The 18432-nt window shown below is 40.4% G+C and overlaps 1 protein-coding gene and 1 non-coding gene across 2 annotated transcripts in view; both read left to right on the forward strand.

The window, feature by feature from the left end:
• The first annotated feature begins 13888 nt into the window (after positions 1–13888).
• Positions 13889–13995, forward strand: LOC139184323 (U6 spliceosomal RNA). The gene has a single exon (XR_011567901.1). It is a non-coding gene; the product is annotated as a U6 spliceosomal RNA (small nuclear RNA).
• A 4266-nt stretch (positions 13996–18261) lies between these two features.
• The window catches only part of NLRP3 (NLR family pyrin domain containing 3), a 49222-nt gene continuing 49051 nt past the window's right edge, over positions 18262–18432 (forward strand). Inside the window, exon 1 of the mRNA XM_019964766.2 lies at positions 18262–18412. The gene's annotated coding sequence lies outside the window, so the exon portion shown is untranslated. The remainder of the gene's footprint in view (positions 18413–18432) is intronic.

Consider the following 18432-nt stretch of genomic DNA (forward strand, 5'->3'; position numbering starts at 1 on the left):
GGTTTTGATGAAGGATGCACAGAAGGGCATTTGGTCACCCTAAGCAAGAGGGGAGGAGGGAGATGCCCCATTATGGTGAATGCTTTACCATGTGGGGCTCTTGGTTACAACAGGGGGATTTCTCCCCTACTTCCTATAAGTAACTTTTTTTTTTTTTTTTTTGTCGACTACACAGCACACGGAACTCCCCTGTCTTGGGAATGAACCCTTGACCCCTTCAATAGAAGCACGGAGTCTTAATCCATGGACCTCCTGGAAAGTCCCTTTAAGTAACTATATTATGTTCATCTAGAAAAATAACATCTTTCTCCAGTATCCTATCATTCACCTCTCTCCTGGAAATTCCAATACCTTGCACAATCTTTCCTTCCGTGACTAGCTTTCTCCCTTCTCTTGTTCTCTGCACTCTGTGATCCTTGCTGCACTCTCTGATCTTAGTTTCCTTAGCTAAGGAGGAGGAAGGTGGAAGGGTTAGTGCTACTAACAATCATAACCAGCAGAGGGTAGCAGAGAATAGCAGAAGCAAACTTACTAGGCTTTTCCCACTCTAGTTAAGCAATGAGGTTAGCTGTTCCCACTGTAGACCTGGCTACGCCAGGCCAGGTGGCCGGTTTTGTTTAGAACCCTAAAGAGGAGAGCAGAGGCTAAACCTAAGAAGTGTTGAGACCCCTTCACCCCTGTCCAGGACGCAGCTGGAGGCAGGTTCTGGAAAGGAGAAGTGCCCAGAATGTGGGCAGGAAAAGCGTTGTGACAGCAGTTCCAGGCCACTTCCATTTTTTTTTTTCCTTTCCTTTTTTGTTTTGAGAATCCTTGTAAATTAAAAAAAGAAGAAGTGACAGAGCAGGGTTACGAAACTGTGGTGTGTTTTAAATATTTACCTTGAATAAACCTCCCATTTACAGAAAACTGAAGGTCCAGTGCAATGATAGGTTCTTTTTATTTAAAAACTTTTAAAAATATTAGTTATTTATTAAAAAGACTTCCCTTGTGGCTCAGCTGGTAAAGAATCCGCCTGCGATGCGGGAGACCTGGATTCAATCCCTGGGTTGGGAAGATCCCCTGGAGAAGGGAAAGGCTACCCACTCCAGTATTCTGGCCTGGAGAATTTCATGAACTGTATAATTCATGGGGTCGCAAACAGTCGGACACGACTGAGTGACTTCCACTTTCACTTTTTCATTAAAAGGACTAAGTTATGTTTGACATATAATGTTATATTAGTTTCATATGTGCAACATAGTGGTTTAATATTTTTATACATTATGAAGTAATTGCCACACTAAGTCCAGTTACCATTTGTTACTATTAAAGTTATTATATTATTGACTGTATTTTCTATCCTGAATAATACACCCTTTGATTTATTAATTTTATAACTGAAAACTTGTTCTTCCTAATCACCTGCACCTATTTCACTTTCTCCTGCAACTACCAGTTTTTTCTGTGTCTATGAATCTATTCTTGTTTTTAGATTCCACACGTAAGTGAAATATGGTGTTTATTTTTCTCTGTGTGACATTTCACCTCTTGGTGGGTCCATCCATATTGTCACAAATGGTAAGATTTTATTTTATTTTTTTATGACTGAGTAATATGTATATATACCATATTTTCTTTTTAAAAATTAATTTATTTTTATTTGGAGGATAATTGCTTTACAATGCTGTGGCTGTTTCTGCCATACATAAACATGAATCAGCCATAGATTTACATATATTCCCTCCACCTTGAACCCCTCCCTCCCATCTCCCACTCCATCCCACCCCTCAAGGTTGTCACAGAGCACCGGGTTGAGCTCCCTGTGTCATACAGCAAATTCCCACTGGTTCTTTACTACACATATGGTAATGCATTGTGCTTCAATGCTACTCTCTCAATCCATCACACTCTCTCCTTCCCCGCTGTGTCCACAAGTCTGTTCTCTACATCTGCATCTTTATAGTTGCCCTGCATTAGGTTCATCTGTATCATTTTTCTAGATGCCATATATGTGCATTAATGTATGAGAGGATCTATGTTATCTCCCTGCTGCTGCTGCTGCTGCTGCTAAGTCACTTCAGTTGTGTCTGACTCTGTGCGACCCCATAGACGGTGGCCCACCAGGCTCCCCCGTCCCTGGGATTCTCCAGGCAAGAACACTGGAGTGGGTTGCCATTTCCTTCTCCAATGCATGAAAGGGCAAAGTGAAAGTGAAGTCGCTCAGTCGGGTCCGACTCTTAGCAACCCCATGGGCTGCAGCCCACCAGGCTCCTCCGTCCATGGGACTCTTCAGGCAAGAGTACTGGAGGGGGTGCCATTGCCTTCTCCGAAGTTACTTCACTAGAAGTGACTAAAATTTGTTCCTTTTTGTTGGTGAATAATATTCCATTGTATATGTGAACCATATCTTCTTTATCCATTCATCTGTTGATGGTTCCTTCCATATCTTGGAATTTACAATGAATATAAGGATGCATATCTTTTTGGATCAGTGTCTTTGTTTTCTTTGAATAGGTACCCAGAAGTAGAATTGTTGGATTGTATGGTAATTCTATTTTTAATTTTTCTATACTATTTTTCGCAGTGGCTGCATCAGTTTTCATTCCCACCAGTGGTGCATGAGGGTTCCCTTTTCTCCACATCCTCACCAACAATTGTTGTTTTTGTCTTTTTGATAGTAGCCAAGCATGAAGTGATAACTCATTGTAGCTAAATTCTTTTTAAATTTATTTATTTTTTGGCCACACCATGTGAGTGGTGGGATCTTAGTTCCCAGACCAAGGATCAAATCTGAACCCTTGGCAGTGAAATTTCATTGTGGTTTTGATTTGCATTTCCCTGACAATTGGTGATACTGAGTATTTTTCATGTGCCTACTGGCCACCTGTATGTCTTTGGAAAAGCGTTCAGATCCTCTGCCTGTTTTTTAATGCTTTAAAAAATTTTGATATTGAGTTTTATATTAATAGTTTGTATATCAACCCCTTACTGGATATGTCATTTGCAAATGTCTTATGACAGGTTTATTTTGTGCACAAAAAGAATGAAGGAAATATTTGACCTGATGCAAAATTTTGAAATTTTTCTTTTTAGCACAAAGATCTCACTTTGGGACTCTAGGCAAAGTGGATTACGTTATACTATTAGGAACGTGAGCAATAGCTGTTGTTAAATAGTTGTTCTGACATTTGTTAAAATGGTAAGGGAGACTTTATTTAGAACTATCATAATAGCCCTGCCAGGGAATTCCTTGTTGAGTTCTTTGGAGAATGAGTGAGGTATACATACACAGACATCTCTATGTATATCAAATATAGTTCAAATTATATATTTGAATGCTTTATTTTTTGTAGCTTTATTGAGATATAATTGACATATAACACTGTGGAAGTTTAAAATATACATGTTGCTTTGATACATTTATATATTGAAAAATATAATAATTCCATGTATGTTCCTCTCCATCTCTGAGACCTGTCTCTGCCCCTCATCAAGGCTAATCGTGGGTGACATGACAATAGGGGCCAAGGAGGTGCTTTTAGTGTACACTTCTTTCTAACTCTCTCTATTCACCTTGATTCTTCTTCCAAACTCAAAACCCTGCCCTCCTTTTTACCAACATCTGTCCTCAGAGGTGGTGCTGATGGCCGCCTAAGTAAAGTAAATTTAAGCCTCTACATTTTTTCCAGGACGTAAAATGACTTGTTTTGTGAACAGACAATCCTGCGTGTGAACTGAGAAGCCTGGGACTCTTCCCTAGTGCCCCTGATTTTGGAAGCAAATCAGTTGCCCCAAAGTCAGTTCATCTAACACTGGTTTGCGCAATGTTTAATTACATTTGCTCCAAAACTGTACAAGTGACATTTTCACATATTTTAGGAAGCTTCAATCTCTTTTGCAATATTGTGTATTAGATGGTATTTCTTACTTGTCTACAATTTATTATTAATATTTTACAAACGTTTAAAGCATATATAGTATCTAACTGGCTTTATTCTCAGGTTACTAACAAGAAATGTACTTTCAGTTCTTAACATATGGTTTACTACATCCTGTTTGAATCTCTTCCTGGGGATTTTGCTCTTTTTAAATGGATATTTACCAATATTCCTGTTTTGCCTACTCATATGGAGCATGTGGGATATGGGGCTGGCCTGCATGAGGCCCTGTTGTTTCTCATCTACGGACATTTGTAGATGTCATTTGGGTTCATGCTAGTGAAAAGAGCATGGAGATTTTCCCATTGTCTTACAACTTTCCTGTTGTCTAGGTTTAATCCATTATTACAAGAGAACATGCTCTGTATGATTTAAATTCTTTGAATTGCATTCAGGGTTTTGTTTTTTTTTTTTCCTCAGTGGTTCAGGGCATGGTGAAGTGAAGTGAGTGACTCACTTCACTTATGACAGTCACTCACTTCACTTCACCATGCCCTGAACCACTGAGGGAAAAAAAAAACCTCAATGTAATTCAAAGAATTTAAATCATACGTTGAGGGTTTGTTTTTTTTCCCTCAGTGGTGCAGGGCATGGTATACTTTGATAAATGTTCCAGTGTTCCCCTGAAAAAAATTTGTTTTCTACTGTTTTTAGGTAGAGTGGTCTATATATGTCAACTGAATCCAATTAGTTGATTTTGGTGTTCAGTCCTTTTATCACCTTGTGTGTGTTAGTTGCTCAGTCATATCTGACTCTTTGCGACCCCACTGTAGTCAGCCAGGCTCCTCTGTTCTTGGGATTTCCCAGGCAAGAATACCAAAGTAGTTTGCCATTCCCTTCTCCAGGGGATGTTAAAGCTATAGTTTTTCCAATAATCATGTATGGATGTGAGAGTTAGACTATAAAGAAAGCTGAGAGCTGAAGAATTGATGCTTTTGAACTGTGGTGTTGGAGAAGACTCTTGAGAGTCCCTTGGACTGCAAGGAGATCCAATCAGTCCATCCTAAAGGAAATCAGTCCTGAATATTTATTGGAGGACTATGTTGAAGCTGAAACTTCAATACTTTGGCCACCTGATGTGAACAGCTGACTCACTTGAAAAGACCCTGATGCTGGGAAAGATTGAAGGCTGGAGGAGAAGGGGACAACAGAGGATGAGATGGTTGGATGGCATCACTGACTCAATGGACATGAGTTTGAGTAAACTCTGGGAGTTGGTGATGGACAGGGAGGCCTGGCCTGCTGCAGTCCATGGGGTCGCAAAGAGTCAGACACGACTGATAGACTGAACTGAACTAACCATCCTTTTCTGCCTCTAGCAATTTTATTTTCTTGCAACATTTTTTATCTTTGCTCTTGGTGGTTCTGGGTTGGAGATGTTGGGGAGTAAAAACACTTTTTCCTTCAACTTTTTAAATTCTCGATTGGGACCCCTGTAACTAAAGATAGGTTAACACAAGAAAAGTGTATGGATTTATTTAATGCAAATTTTACTTCCTTGGCACTCAGATGGTAGAGTCTGCCTGCAATGATCCTTGGGTTGGGAAGATCCACTGGAGAAGGGAATGGCTACCCACTCCAGTATTCCTGTCTGGAGAATTCCATGGACAGAGAATCCTGGTGGGCTACAGTCCATGGGGCTGCAAAGAGTTGGACATGACTGAATGACTAACATTTTACATGACATAAGAGCCTTCATAAGGAAATGAAGACCTGAAAAGGCAATTAAACATAAACATTATGATAGATTTATTGAAAAGTGGAAAGTCATGGAAAGATGTGATCAGACAGAAAAAGGGTATGAGCTAAGTGCAGTAAACTAGGGGGAACTTAGCAAGGCCTGTTCATTGATTCCTCTTTGTATCCCTTTAGGATGAGGATTTGCCTTTCTACCAGGTATAGGGAAGGTCCTCTTACCTGAGGATTTCATGACGTGCTTTGAGGAAAGGTCAGAAAGTCCTTCCTGCACATCCCATTTCTAAATTCCTTCAGCTCAAAATATTCAATATACCAAGGTACTACATTTTGGGGAGGATGAACTGAGTTTCATCACAGGAGTCTTTAGTGCCCTTCCTGGATATGTAGGAGGTGATAAGGAAACCCAGGAGCCTTTCATGGCTCAATGAAACTCTGAGCCATGCCATATAGGGCCCCCAAGTCAGACAGGTTATGGTGGAGAGTTCTGACGAAACATAGTCCACTATAGAAGGAATTGACAAACCACTTTAGCATACTTGCCTTGAGAACCCAATGAACAGTATGAAAAGGCAAAGAGTTAGGACACTGAAAGATGAACCCCCCAGGTTGGTAGGTGTCCAATATGCTACTGGAGAAAAATAGAGAAATAACTCCAGAAGGAATGAAGAGGCTGAACCAAAGCGAAAAGCTTATTGTGGTGGCTTCTCTTGTTGCAGAGTATGGTTCTAGGGTGAGTGGGCTCAGCAGTTGCAGTTCCTAGGCTGTAGAGCACAGGCTCAATAGTTGTGGCATATGGGCTTAGTTGCTCTGTGACATGTGGGATCTGCTCAGACCAGGGACTGAACTTCTGTCTCGTGCATTGGCAGATGGATTCTTTACCACTGAGCCACCAGAGAAGCTCAATACCATGTCTTATATTTGAGACTTTAGGCTGTTTTGAGTTTATTTTTTATATGATGTGACGAAGTGTTCTAACGTCATTGATTTACATGCAGTTGTCCATTTTTCCCATTCTGCTTGCTGAAGTGACTCTTTTCTCCACTGTATATTCTTACCTCCTTTGTTGAAGATGAATTTTTAAAATTAATTAGTTAATTAATTTAAAAATTTTATTTATTTGACTGCACCGGGTCTTAGTTGCAGCATGTAGAATCTAGTTCCCTGGCCAGGGATCGAACCCAAGCCCCCTGCATTGAGAGCCTGGAGTCTTAGTCACTGAACCACCAGGGAAGTCCCCAAAGATTAATTGATATGTGGGTTTATTTATATGTGATATGTGAGTAATTGGTATGTGGGTTTATTTCTCTATTCTGGGAGAACTAGGGGTTATCTATTTCTTTATTTATTTTTGGCTGTGCTGGGTCTTCATTGCTGCACACGGGCTTTCTCTAGTTGCAGTGAGTGGGGATTACTCTTCATTGTGTTACACGGGCTTCTCATCATGGTGGCTTCTCTTGTTGGGGAGCACAGGCCCTAGAGCACACAGGCTTCAGCAGTTGTGTTATATGGGTTCTAGATTGAGGGCTCAATAGTTGTGGTGCAGGGGCTTAACTGTTTCCCATCATGTGGAATCTTCCCTAACCAGGGTTCAAACCTGTGTGTCTTCTGCATTGGCAGGTGGAATCTTATCCACTGTACCACCAGGGAAGTCCCAGAAGTAGGGGTTCTTAATTGTATTCATTTTCTGTGGCTGCCATAACAACTTGGCACAAACTTATTGGCTTGTAACAATAAAAAATGATTATCTTACTGTTCTGCAGGTCTGAATTCAAATATGGGTCTCGCAGTGTTAAAATCATGGTGTCAGCAAGGCTGCCTTCCTTTCTAGAGATTCTAGGGAAGAATCTGTTTCTTTGCCTTTTCCAGCTTCTAGATGTCTCTTTCGGAGAAGGCAATGGCACCCCACTCCAGTACTCTTGCCTGGAAAATCCCGTGGACAGAGGAGCCTGGTGGGCTGCAGTCCATGGGGTCGCTAAGAGTCAGACACGACTGAGCAACTTCACTTTCACTTTTCACTTTCAGGCATTGGAGAAGGAAATGGCAACCCACTCCAGTGTTCTTGCCTGGAGAATCCCAGGGACGGGGGAGCCTGGTGGGCTGCCGTCTATGGGGTTGCACAGAGTCGGACATGACTGAAGCAACTTAGCAGCAGCAGCAGCAGCAGATGTCTCTTTTTCCCTGTGTTCTTGCATCAGATCACTTTGAATTTTTCTTCACTCCTCTTCCACTTATAAGGACCCTTGTGATAATATTAGTCCTACCTGGATGATCAAGGATACTCTCCTCAATTTTGTCACCTCATTAGCAAACTTGATTTATTTGCTGCCTTAATTCCCCTTGTCATATAAGGTTATATACTCATGATTTATGGGGATTAGCATGTGGATATGCTGGGAGGGAGTGCATTATTGTGCCTGCCCCACTAACTTCCCCTTGCTTTGGAATGCTACTAACTTCCACCATGCTACTATATTGAAGTGTTTGTCATTATCTTTTATTTGCCAGATGCCTTTACTTCTTTTGTTTTTTCCTCCTGTGTTATCTTTATATAGTTTTCATGATCATTCTTTTTTAAAAAAAATATCACTTTTCTTTAAAATAATGGAGTTTTTCCTGAACAGCTTTTTTGGAAAAACTGAATCTGCCTGCAATGCAGGAGACCTGAGTTTGATCCCTGGGTTGGGAAGATCTCCTGGAGAAAGGAAAGACTATCCACTCCAGTATTCTGGCCTAGAGAATTCCATGGACTACAGTCCATGGGGTCTCAAAGAGTTGGACATGACTGAGCGACTTTCACTTCACTTCACTTCAATTGGAGGAAGAGGTAGCGTATATCCCCGAGGCTTCTGTGGATGTCGTCTGGTGGGGTCTGTTAACTTGGATGGGAAAAATTTTTTTTTTTTTTTGGATGGGAAAAATTTTGATCTTGATTTTTCTCTAATGCAGGCAACACAGCCCATGTATCCTACACATTTGTCACCAGTGGAAATTAGAGTTATTTTCATATCACTTTACAGAAAGCCTGACATACCAGTTACTCTCATCATTTCTTTCAAATTATGAATTATTGGGCATAAATACCACAAACTTAAAAGTATTTTGGTACCTCTATTTCAACATCTTCCTTTGTGATCTTATGTGCTTTATTTTATGCATTTGAATATATTCTTCTGAGAAGGGACCCATGCACATCAGCAGGCTTGCAGCATGAGTACAACATTCCTGCCTTTTGTCCCATTCTCGCTGTTCCTCTCAGCTGGGTGTGGGCCCCTTCCAAAAAACAGGAAGTTCCTTGACATGTGTCAAAACTCTGCACATCACAGATTTTGGGTGATTTAGCTTGGATTTCTCCTTAGCTGACCAGTGTCAGCAAGAATCAGTCTTCTAAAGTTTAAAAATAAAATTAAAAAAAAAAAAAAAGAATCAGTCTTCTATTGGTTCACTCACAGTTTCTCCCCACACTAGTAGCAGATAATCACTCACTCTTGAAAATGTATGTCCCCGTAATATCCCAACATCCTGCCACTACTGTGGTCCACAGGGTTCAAAGATGTTTGGTGATTTGCCCAAACACTCAGACCTTGAAATTGCAAGGAGGGTGGGACTGGGGTTGCTGTTTCCCACTAGTGTGTGTTCCCTACTCTGGAAAACTCTGGATTCTCTTTATTTTCCTGAAGATGGTCTCTCTCATTATGTCCCTTCTCACTCCAGTTCTAGGCTTCAAGAGCCCTGGGCCCTCTCATGATTGGTGACTTCATAGAAGTGGAAGTTCTTTTTTTTTTCTCTGTTGTTCTGGATTAATTTCAGAGGAGACACAAGGGTTAGAGGTTTCTCTTCCTTCTCTCTTTAATAGGAAATCTTTTTAGCTTTTCCCCATAACTTTTAAAAGGTTTCTAAGGTTCATCATGTCCTTGCCTTCTATGGACAACGTGCTCAGTTGCTCAGTCCTGTCCAACTCTGTGACCCCATGGGCTGTAGCCTGCCAGGCTCCTCGGTCCATGGGGGCTTCATTATGATAGAGACAATACAGAACTGCACGAAGGAGAATGTCGTCTTCTTCCCACACAATAACCTTTTGGGGGAAGCAAAAATGTGGTGTGTGTCTGTTTTCATCTTTTCTCTGTCTCTATATAAACATTTTAAGTATTGCAATTGATCCACAATTGCAATATACCAGCTAGAGAGGTAGCTGGTATAGCGAAATATAATTGCTTATTTTTAACTGAGTGCTAGGAGTAGCGTTTGTACTTCTTTATTCTTCTGGGTTAAACGAGAGAGAAAGAAAATGAGGAGTGGAAATGTGTAACATAATTGATATTCTTTTTTACTGTAGAAAATATATATAACACACAATTTTCCATTTTAATGATTTTTAAGTGTGCAGTCCAGCAGTGTGATATACATTCACATCATCGTGCAGCCATTAACATCACCCATCTCCAGAACATTTCATCATTTTTTTTTTATGTGGCCTTATCATGCCGCCTGTGGGATCTCAGGTCCCCAACCAAGGACTGAACCCAGGCCCTTGGCAATGAAAGCACAGAGTCCTAATCATTGGACCACCAGGGAATTCCAAGAATTCTTCATCTTGCAAAACTGAAACTTTGTCACCATTAAATGCATCCCTGTTTCCCCCTCCCCACCACCCACCCCCGGCCTTGGATCCCTTCCAGCCACCATTCTTTCTGTTTCTGTGAATGTGACTATTCTAAGAATCTTATATAAGTGGTGGGCTGCTGTCTATGGGGTCGCACAGAGTCGGACATGACTGAAGTGACTTAGCAGCAGCAGCAGCATGTGTTTTTATGTAACTCTTATTTCACTTAACATAATGTCAGCATGGTTCATGTTGTAATATATGTCAGAATTTCCTTTTTAAGGCTGTATAATATTCCATGGTATATATATAATATATTTTGTTAATGTATTAACTAGTTGATAACACTTGGGTTGCTTCCACCTTTGGCTATACACAGGTATATTAAAATGACTTTTAATATACATATAACTGAACCTTACCAAATATCCCTTCTTTCTGACGAAAAAACTTGAAATGTTTATTTTCTTTGCTTAAAGATAAGACATTCAGTTATAAGATGAGTTAACTTATGGGGACCTCATATATAGCATGATGACTAAGAGTTAATAATATGTATTTATACTTGATTGTTGAGAGTAATCTTAAATATTCTCAACACACACACAACACACACAATTCTCAACACAAACACACAAAGGTAACTATGTTAAGTGATGGATGTGTTAACTAATCTTATGGTAATCATTTCACAATATATAATGTGTACCAAATCATGTTCTACACTTTAAACGTGCACAGTGTTATTCGTCAATTATATCTCAATAAATCTGGGGGTGGGGGTGGGGAAGATATGACTGAGGAATTAGGAATTCAAAGTCAAGTTCCAAGCAAGCAAATATAAAAGGAGGTATGGGCTGAATCTAAGAGGTTGGAGGGAGTCACGGAGACTGCAGAAAACTGAAGTTAGCTCAGTGTGGCTTCCTTTTCCAGCTCCTGGTTCCATATTGAAGGAGTGCTGCTTGGATTGGTTCTAGAATTCTAAGTTTTAGACACAAAGCTGACATCTGTTTTATGGAAAACCTCTGATTTTGTTTGTTGGCAACCAGTTTTAAAATGTAAATATCTTGTGAGGCTAAAAGTTTTGCCTCTAACCCTCACAGCTAAGGATTTGCCTTCTTTTCCTAAGGAAGTACTAATTAAACATTCATTTTAGGGAATTTCCTGGTGGTTCAGTGATTAGGACTCCAGTGCTTCCACTGCAAGGGACATGGGTTTGATTCCTGGTTGAGGAACTAAGATTCTGCAAGCTGGATAGCATGGCCAAAAAAAAAAAAAAAAACTTATTTTAAAGGAGATAAAATGGAAAAAGGCACCAAAATCATGCAAAAAGAAAAAAAATTCTAGGACAGATTGGATTTACCCTTTTATATGTAAAAGTGTTTGTATTTTATCAATATAATAAAATATAAATGACTTGGTTACTTTTTTTCAATTGAGTAGCAAACGGTGAGGAAACGGTAGTGGCTGGCAACTGTGTTATTTTTAGAACAATTTAACAGTTCTTAGGGCACTGATGCCCACCTGTGAGCCCATGCACAGGTTTTCAGCCATGCTATGTCTGTAAGTAGTGAGTATTAGTTCAGTGTTGACTTCAGGGAAATAAAAACTCACAGAGAACTCAATCATGCCTCAACAAAGGCATGTAAGTGTAAGTTGCCTTTGGATCTAAGGAGCAGAAGACTCATATTAAACGGGCCTTGCACTGTTGGGCTGGTTGCTTCAGCGGACATGTTCCTTCCATCTCCAGCCGTGCCATCCTTAGTGTGTTATGTGCTCCCTCATGCAGTTTGGAGCATAATATCCCAATGTGACCACATCTACTGGCAGCAAATGGCCAAATATGGAGAATCTTTAGAGCAGACTTTTTTCTGTGGAGTCCGGGTCTTTTAATCAGAACTTACCAGCCCACTCCTTAAACAATAATTACTAGGAGAGCAGGATCTAGTGATTGAGTTATATAAACCAGAATACACCCCTTAAATTGGAGGAGAGTGAAATTTTCCCAAGTTCTGTGAGGAAGAGGTGAATTCTTGCGCAAAATTGAGTTCCTTTGAGCAAGAAAGAAGGTGGCCACTGGATGGTGGTCTGACCATCTATAGCATCTGTTTCACTTCTGTGAAATTCTACACTCATCACAGCGTGTTTAGCCTTTTGCAGTTCATGTCTTGACGTGGATTAGAAGGCATAGGAGAAAGAATCAGCACCTAATAGGGGAGAAGCAATAAAAGGAGTGTTATCAGTTAGAGGACTGGGGTACTGATGGAGGCTGGAAAAGCAGGGAAGCCCAACTGTCACTGCTATCCTATTTCAAGGCCATCAAAACCCACCAACTTGATAGCTGTGCTAGGTAGCATTCTTTTTTTTTCCTATTTTAATTGCAAAGTTACATATGCTTGTTGGGAAAAAGCCAGTCAATGAAGAAATGTATATTGTACAACATACTCAATGAAAGTCCTCTGTATTAAAGCAAAAAATAAAAATTCTCTCTGTGTTCTAACTTCATGTTTGTAGTTTCAGATACAGGTCTTCCAAATTTGTCTATACCATGTATTAATAAGTGCTAAGTGCATATATATATATTTAAAAAATAAGTAATCATATATATATTTATATATATCTTCAACAATGTAATGTCTGATAGAATAATATTCAGCAGGAAATAATTTAAGATTTCCAAGCATTAGGAATTAAGCTCAAGGATGCCCTTCTAGCCTTTGAGTCAGACCAAGGCTGACCATTAAAACTCAGTTGTGATATACGTGTACTCTTTTGTACCATCCCCACATGTGGCTACTGAGCCCTTATTATGCCACCAGTGCAGCCAGAACTGAATTGATTTTTAAAAAATATTTATTTATGTATTTGTCTGTGCCAGGTCTTAATTGCAGCATGTTCAGTTTTTAGTTAGCCTCCCCGTTAGGACTCAAGCATTCAAACTCTTTTTTAAAAATGTTGATTTATTGATTGATTTTTGATGGTGCTGGGTGTTCATTAGTGAAGTCACTCCGGACTATAGCCTCTCAGGCTCCTCCATCCATGGAATTTTCCAGGCAAGAGTACTGGAGTGGGTTGCCATTTCCTTCTCCAGGGGATCTTCCTGACCCAGGGACTGAACCTGGGTCTCCCTCATTGCAGGCAGACGCTTTGCCAGCTGGCATTGCCGCGTGTGTTTCTCTAGCTGCAGGACACCAGCTTCCCGTTGCTGTGGCTTCTCTTGTAGAGCACAGGCTTCAGTAGTTGCAGCACGTGTGCTCAGTAGTTGTGCCTCCTGGTCTCTGGAGCACAGACTCAATAGTCGTGGAGTATGGGCTTAGTATTTCCACAGCTTGTGGGATTTTCCCTCATCAAGGATTAGACCCGTGTCTCCTGTATCAGCAGGTGGATTCTTTACCACTGAGTCACCAGGGAAGCCTCATGCAAACTCTTAGCTGTGGCATTTGGGATCTAGTTCCCAAATCAGTTCTCTCTGATCAGGGAGCAAACCCCCTGCTTTGGGGGTGTGGAGTCTTAGCCACTGGACCACCAAGGAAGCCCCCCTGAATCATTAATTTTAATTAAGTTTACATTTCAGTAGCCATGTGTGACTAGACTAGTAGCTACTCTATTGGTTAGTGCAGGGTTGACGATTGGAAAGTGACTGCAATGCCTACAGCCTAAAAGAGTATCTTTGGTGCTCGCTTCGGCAGCACATATACTAAAATTGGAACCATACAGAGAAGATTAGCATGGCCCCTGCGCAAGGATGACACACAAATTCATGAAGCGTTCCATATTTTTTTTCACACCAGTGAGAATGGCTGCAATCCATAAGTCTACAAGCAATAAATGCTGGAGAGGGTGTGGAGAAAAGGGAACTCTCTTACACTGTTGGTGGGAATGCAAACTAGTACAGCCACTATGGAGAACAGTGTGGAGATTCCTTAAAAAACTGGAAATAGAACTGCCTTATGATCCAGCAATCCCACTGCTGGGCATACACACTGAGGAAACCAGAAGGGAAAGACACGTGTACCCCAATGTTCATCGCAGCACTGTTTATAATAGCCAGGACATGGAAGCAACCTAGATGCCCATCAGCAGATGAATGGATAAGAAAGCTGTGGTACATATACACAATGGAGTATTACTCAGCCATTAAAAAGAATACATTTGAATCAGTTCTAATGAGATGGATGAAACTGGAACCTATTATACAGAGTGAAGTAAGCCAGAAAGAAAAACACCAATACAGTATACTAACGCATATATATGGAATTTAGAAAGATGGTAACAATAACCCTGTGTACGAGACAGCAAAAGAGACACCGATGTATAGATCAGTCTTATGGACTCTGTGGGAGAGGGAGAGGGTGGGGAGATTTGGGAGAATAGCATTGAAACATGTATAATATCATGTATGAAATGAGTCGCCAGTCCAGGTTTGATGCACGGTACTGGATGCTTGGGGTTGGTGCACTGGGACGACCCAGAGGGAGGGTAGGGGAGGGAGGAGGGAGGAGGGTTCAGGATGGGGAACGCGGGTATACCTGTGGCGGATTCATTTCAATATTTGGCAAAACTAATAAAATATTTTAAAGTTTAAAAATAAAATAAAATTTAAAAATAAATTAAAAAAAAAAAAAAAAAAGAGTATCTTTGCCAGGAAAGCAATGTGCCTTCCGGCTTCTCCTGTAGAACTGAAACTACTTTCCCCACAGGCTCAGGAAGGGCAATTAGCATATCACGTTAACTATGTGGAGGTCGAGGGAAGGGCAAGATGGGTGAGGATTTGGAAGCATTCAGGCCCAGAGACACATGAAGTATTTAGGGTAACTTGAAATGGCAACCCACTCCAGTACTCTTGCCTGGAAAATTCCATGGATGGAGGAGCATGGTAGGCTACAGCCCATGTGGTTGCAGACTCGGACACAACTGAGCAACTTCGCTTTCCCTTTTCTCACTGTTATTGCTGTTTTGCTTTGGACTTTTCAATAGAATCTTGACTTTATATGTTTTAGATCTTTGTCACCATGCCTATACTTTTATGTCTCATGTCTGGATTTTTTGTTGTTGTTGTTCAAAAAAATCCCTATCTCATTTCCTCATTTTGCTCCCACCTGTACAATCAGGGATGGCTCATATGTACTTGAAAATGGGTTGGGGCAACATGTGGATTTACTTTCATTTTGGTTTGGTTTCCTGTAGATTATTCAATTAGAAAGAGTTTGTGGCAAATTTGGCAATACCCAGAACTCCAATCAACTCTGCTTTACAGAAGTGAGTTGCAGGTGTTTCGTGGGTATACTTGTTTTTCTTTGGTACACAATATTTCATTGTTATTCACCAAGGTTTTAGAAGGGACTGATGAATAGATAGGAAGAAAATTGTTGTATTCTATTTTTATGGCGTTCTTTGTTTATTATTTGTATTGATTTTGATAGTCCCATATCTGAAACAATGTTTTTAGAATGCAGAATAACAGGCAGCCAAAGCATGGTGTTTGTTTGTTTTTCTTTTTCTTGATTAGTTTTTATACATGATTAGAGTATTGTTTCAAAATTCTGGAATGACATTTGAACTCTGCTTTCTACTTTGCATTTCCCTCTCAGTTATTGGTTGATTGATCTGCTGTCTCTCTCTGTAGCCTCAGCATCTGGAGTTCTCACAGCTCCTGCATGCACCCTGGCCTTTAACAACATGCAGAGCTTGAGACTCAGGTCTGCTATCCTGCCCTTGCTTCAGAGGGAGTAGATGTCTCTCTTTCATCTCTCAGAGTCATAGCTTACTGTGAACGATGTCAGATTTGTGATCTCCAGAGAAAATTTAGCTTCAGGACCAGGGACCAGCCTTGATCACTCAAGAGCTTTTGTATAGCAGAGTTTTATTAAAGTATAAAAAGGGACAGAGAAAGCTTCTGAAATAGACATCAGAAGAGGGATGGAGAGTGCCCCCTCCCTAGTCTTAGCAAGGGAGTTATATACTTTTTAAATTGATTATTACAGTAAATCAGAAGAATGTATCAAGCTTTTAAGAGTCTTACTAGACCCACTCTCACAATTTACATTTTAAGATGACAGAATTAGAACTAACAATAGAAAGATCTTACCAGACTCACTCGCATAATATACATTTTAGGATAACAGGATTAATCAGAAGGTTTTCAAGTAGGAGAAACTGTCCTCAAGCTGGACATATTGTTGTTATATAATCCTTAGTACAGAGTTTAAGCTGAGCTGTTTTATTGTGTAATCATCAGCTCTGGGCGTAAAGAAAAAAACATTTTATGTGACTAAGGAATGTAGAAAAAATGTCCTTTTCTCCTCCCTGGGAACTCCAGATCCCTATCTACTCTTTGGGAGCCCCAGACCCCTCTCTCCTCCTAGGGGACCCCGGACTTCTTATCAACCTGCCTAGGAACTGACTCTCTCAAGGGCATTTTGCACACCATTCTGTAACAACAGTAGGAGGAGGAGCTAACCACTGATACCAGTTTCTGTGATTCAGGCTCTGTTCCAAAGGCCTCACATTTACCCATTTGCTTCATTTTTATGACAACCATCTCTGATTGGTGCTATTGTTATCCCCATTTTACAGATGAGGAAACTGAGACACAGGGAGACAAAGTCATCCACCAATGCCTCTGTACCCTTAGGTTAGACTTGAATGCTTTTTCTTCTTGCTCCAAGTTTCCTGCATTCCCTGGGGTGCTGAGTGCCTCTCACTTACCATGTTCCATGGAACTCATGCTATTATTGGACTGTGGTCCTGCAGACATGGTAACAATTAGAAAAGCAGGTCTGGGTGTATCTATCTTCTCTAGCTCTTCTTGGGTAAGGCAAGCTGCTATTCAGCTTTGTGTTCATGCTTGACACACACTAGGTACTCCATAAATTTTAGTTGAACAAATAAGTCAGTGAGTGGGAGAGTAGAGTTTGTGCCTATCCAAAAGAATTGAAATCAGGATCTGATCTTGAAGAGATATGTGCTTCCATGCTCACTGTGGCTTTATTCACAATATCCAAGACACAGAAACAGCATAAGTGTTCATAATCAGAAGAATGAATAAAGACAACCAAAGCATCCATCAGTAGATGAATGAATAAAGAAGATGTGATATATATATACATACATAAATATATATTTAGAATGTTGGAATATACATTGGAGTATATTATTGGAATATATGTTGAACTATATATATTCTATATATATGGAATATTTCATATATTCATATGAATATTTCATATGCATATTAGCATATACATATATGAAAAATATCACAATGGAATGTTATTCAACCATGATAGATAAGGAAATCCTACTATTTGCAACAACATGAATGGATTTTGATGACAAAATGAAATAAATGAGAGGAAAGATGAATACCAAATGAAATCACTCATGTAGGATCTAAAATAGTCAAACTCATTGAAATAGAGTAGAATGACAGTTTCCAGGGGCTGGGGAGGGACAGAAAGAGGGAAATGTTAGTCAGAAAGTGGGCAGTTTCTATTATGCAAGTTGGATAAGTCCCGGAGATCTGCTCTATAGCATAGAGCCTGTAGCTAATAATACTAAATTGTGTACTTAATATTTGTTTATGGTAGATCTTATATTGTGTTCTCACCACACACACAGAGTCAATTTTCCCCATATAATAGGGTGGGGAGAAACTTTGGGAGGTGATAAATATGCTTATAGCCTTGATGGTGGTGATGGTTTCACAGGTATATACTTACCTCAATTAAGTGGTGAAGAAAAATAACAGTCAGTGGTTACTATATTGTCTACTGACCTCCTCCATGTGACAGCTTGAAAGTGAATGGGATCTGCAGTTTGATAGCCAGGTTATGCTTTTAATTGTCTGTTTATGCTGCTATGGTATTCCCCATCACAGCCCCCTCTGTGTCATCAAAACACTCACATGGCTGCTGTCAGAGTCAGAGGGAACATTCATTGAGCAGCAGTTGAATTTCCTCCCCTTTTCTACCCCAGTGGCCATTGAGGGGAGGCCAGGTATCTCTGGCTGAAAGCAGGCTCAGCTTTGAGAGCTTCAGTTTGGAAAATCCAGTGATGTGAGTAACCGTTAGTCTCTGCTTTTGCCTGTGATGCAAGCCTGTTTGCTCCAAACTGAGACCACATCCTTCCTGCTGGGTTGTGACTGCTATAAATTCATCTAGTTTCTTCTCCGGCTGTTCCCGAGGCTGACGTCTGGGTGAGTCCAGCTCTGTGGAG

The sequence above is a fragment of the Bos indicus genome, chromosome 7 (assembly GCF_029378745.1).
Source record: "Bos indicus isolate NIAB-ARS_2022 breed Sahiwal x Tharparkar chromosome 7, NIAB-ARS_B.indTharparkar_mat_pri_1.0, whole genome shotgun sequence".
Lineage (NCBI taxonomy): Eukaryota > Metazoa > Chordata > Mammalia > Artiodactyla > Bovidae > Bos > Bos indicus.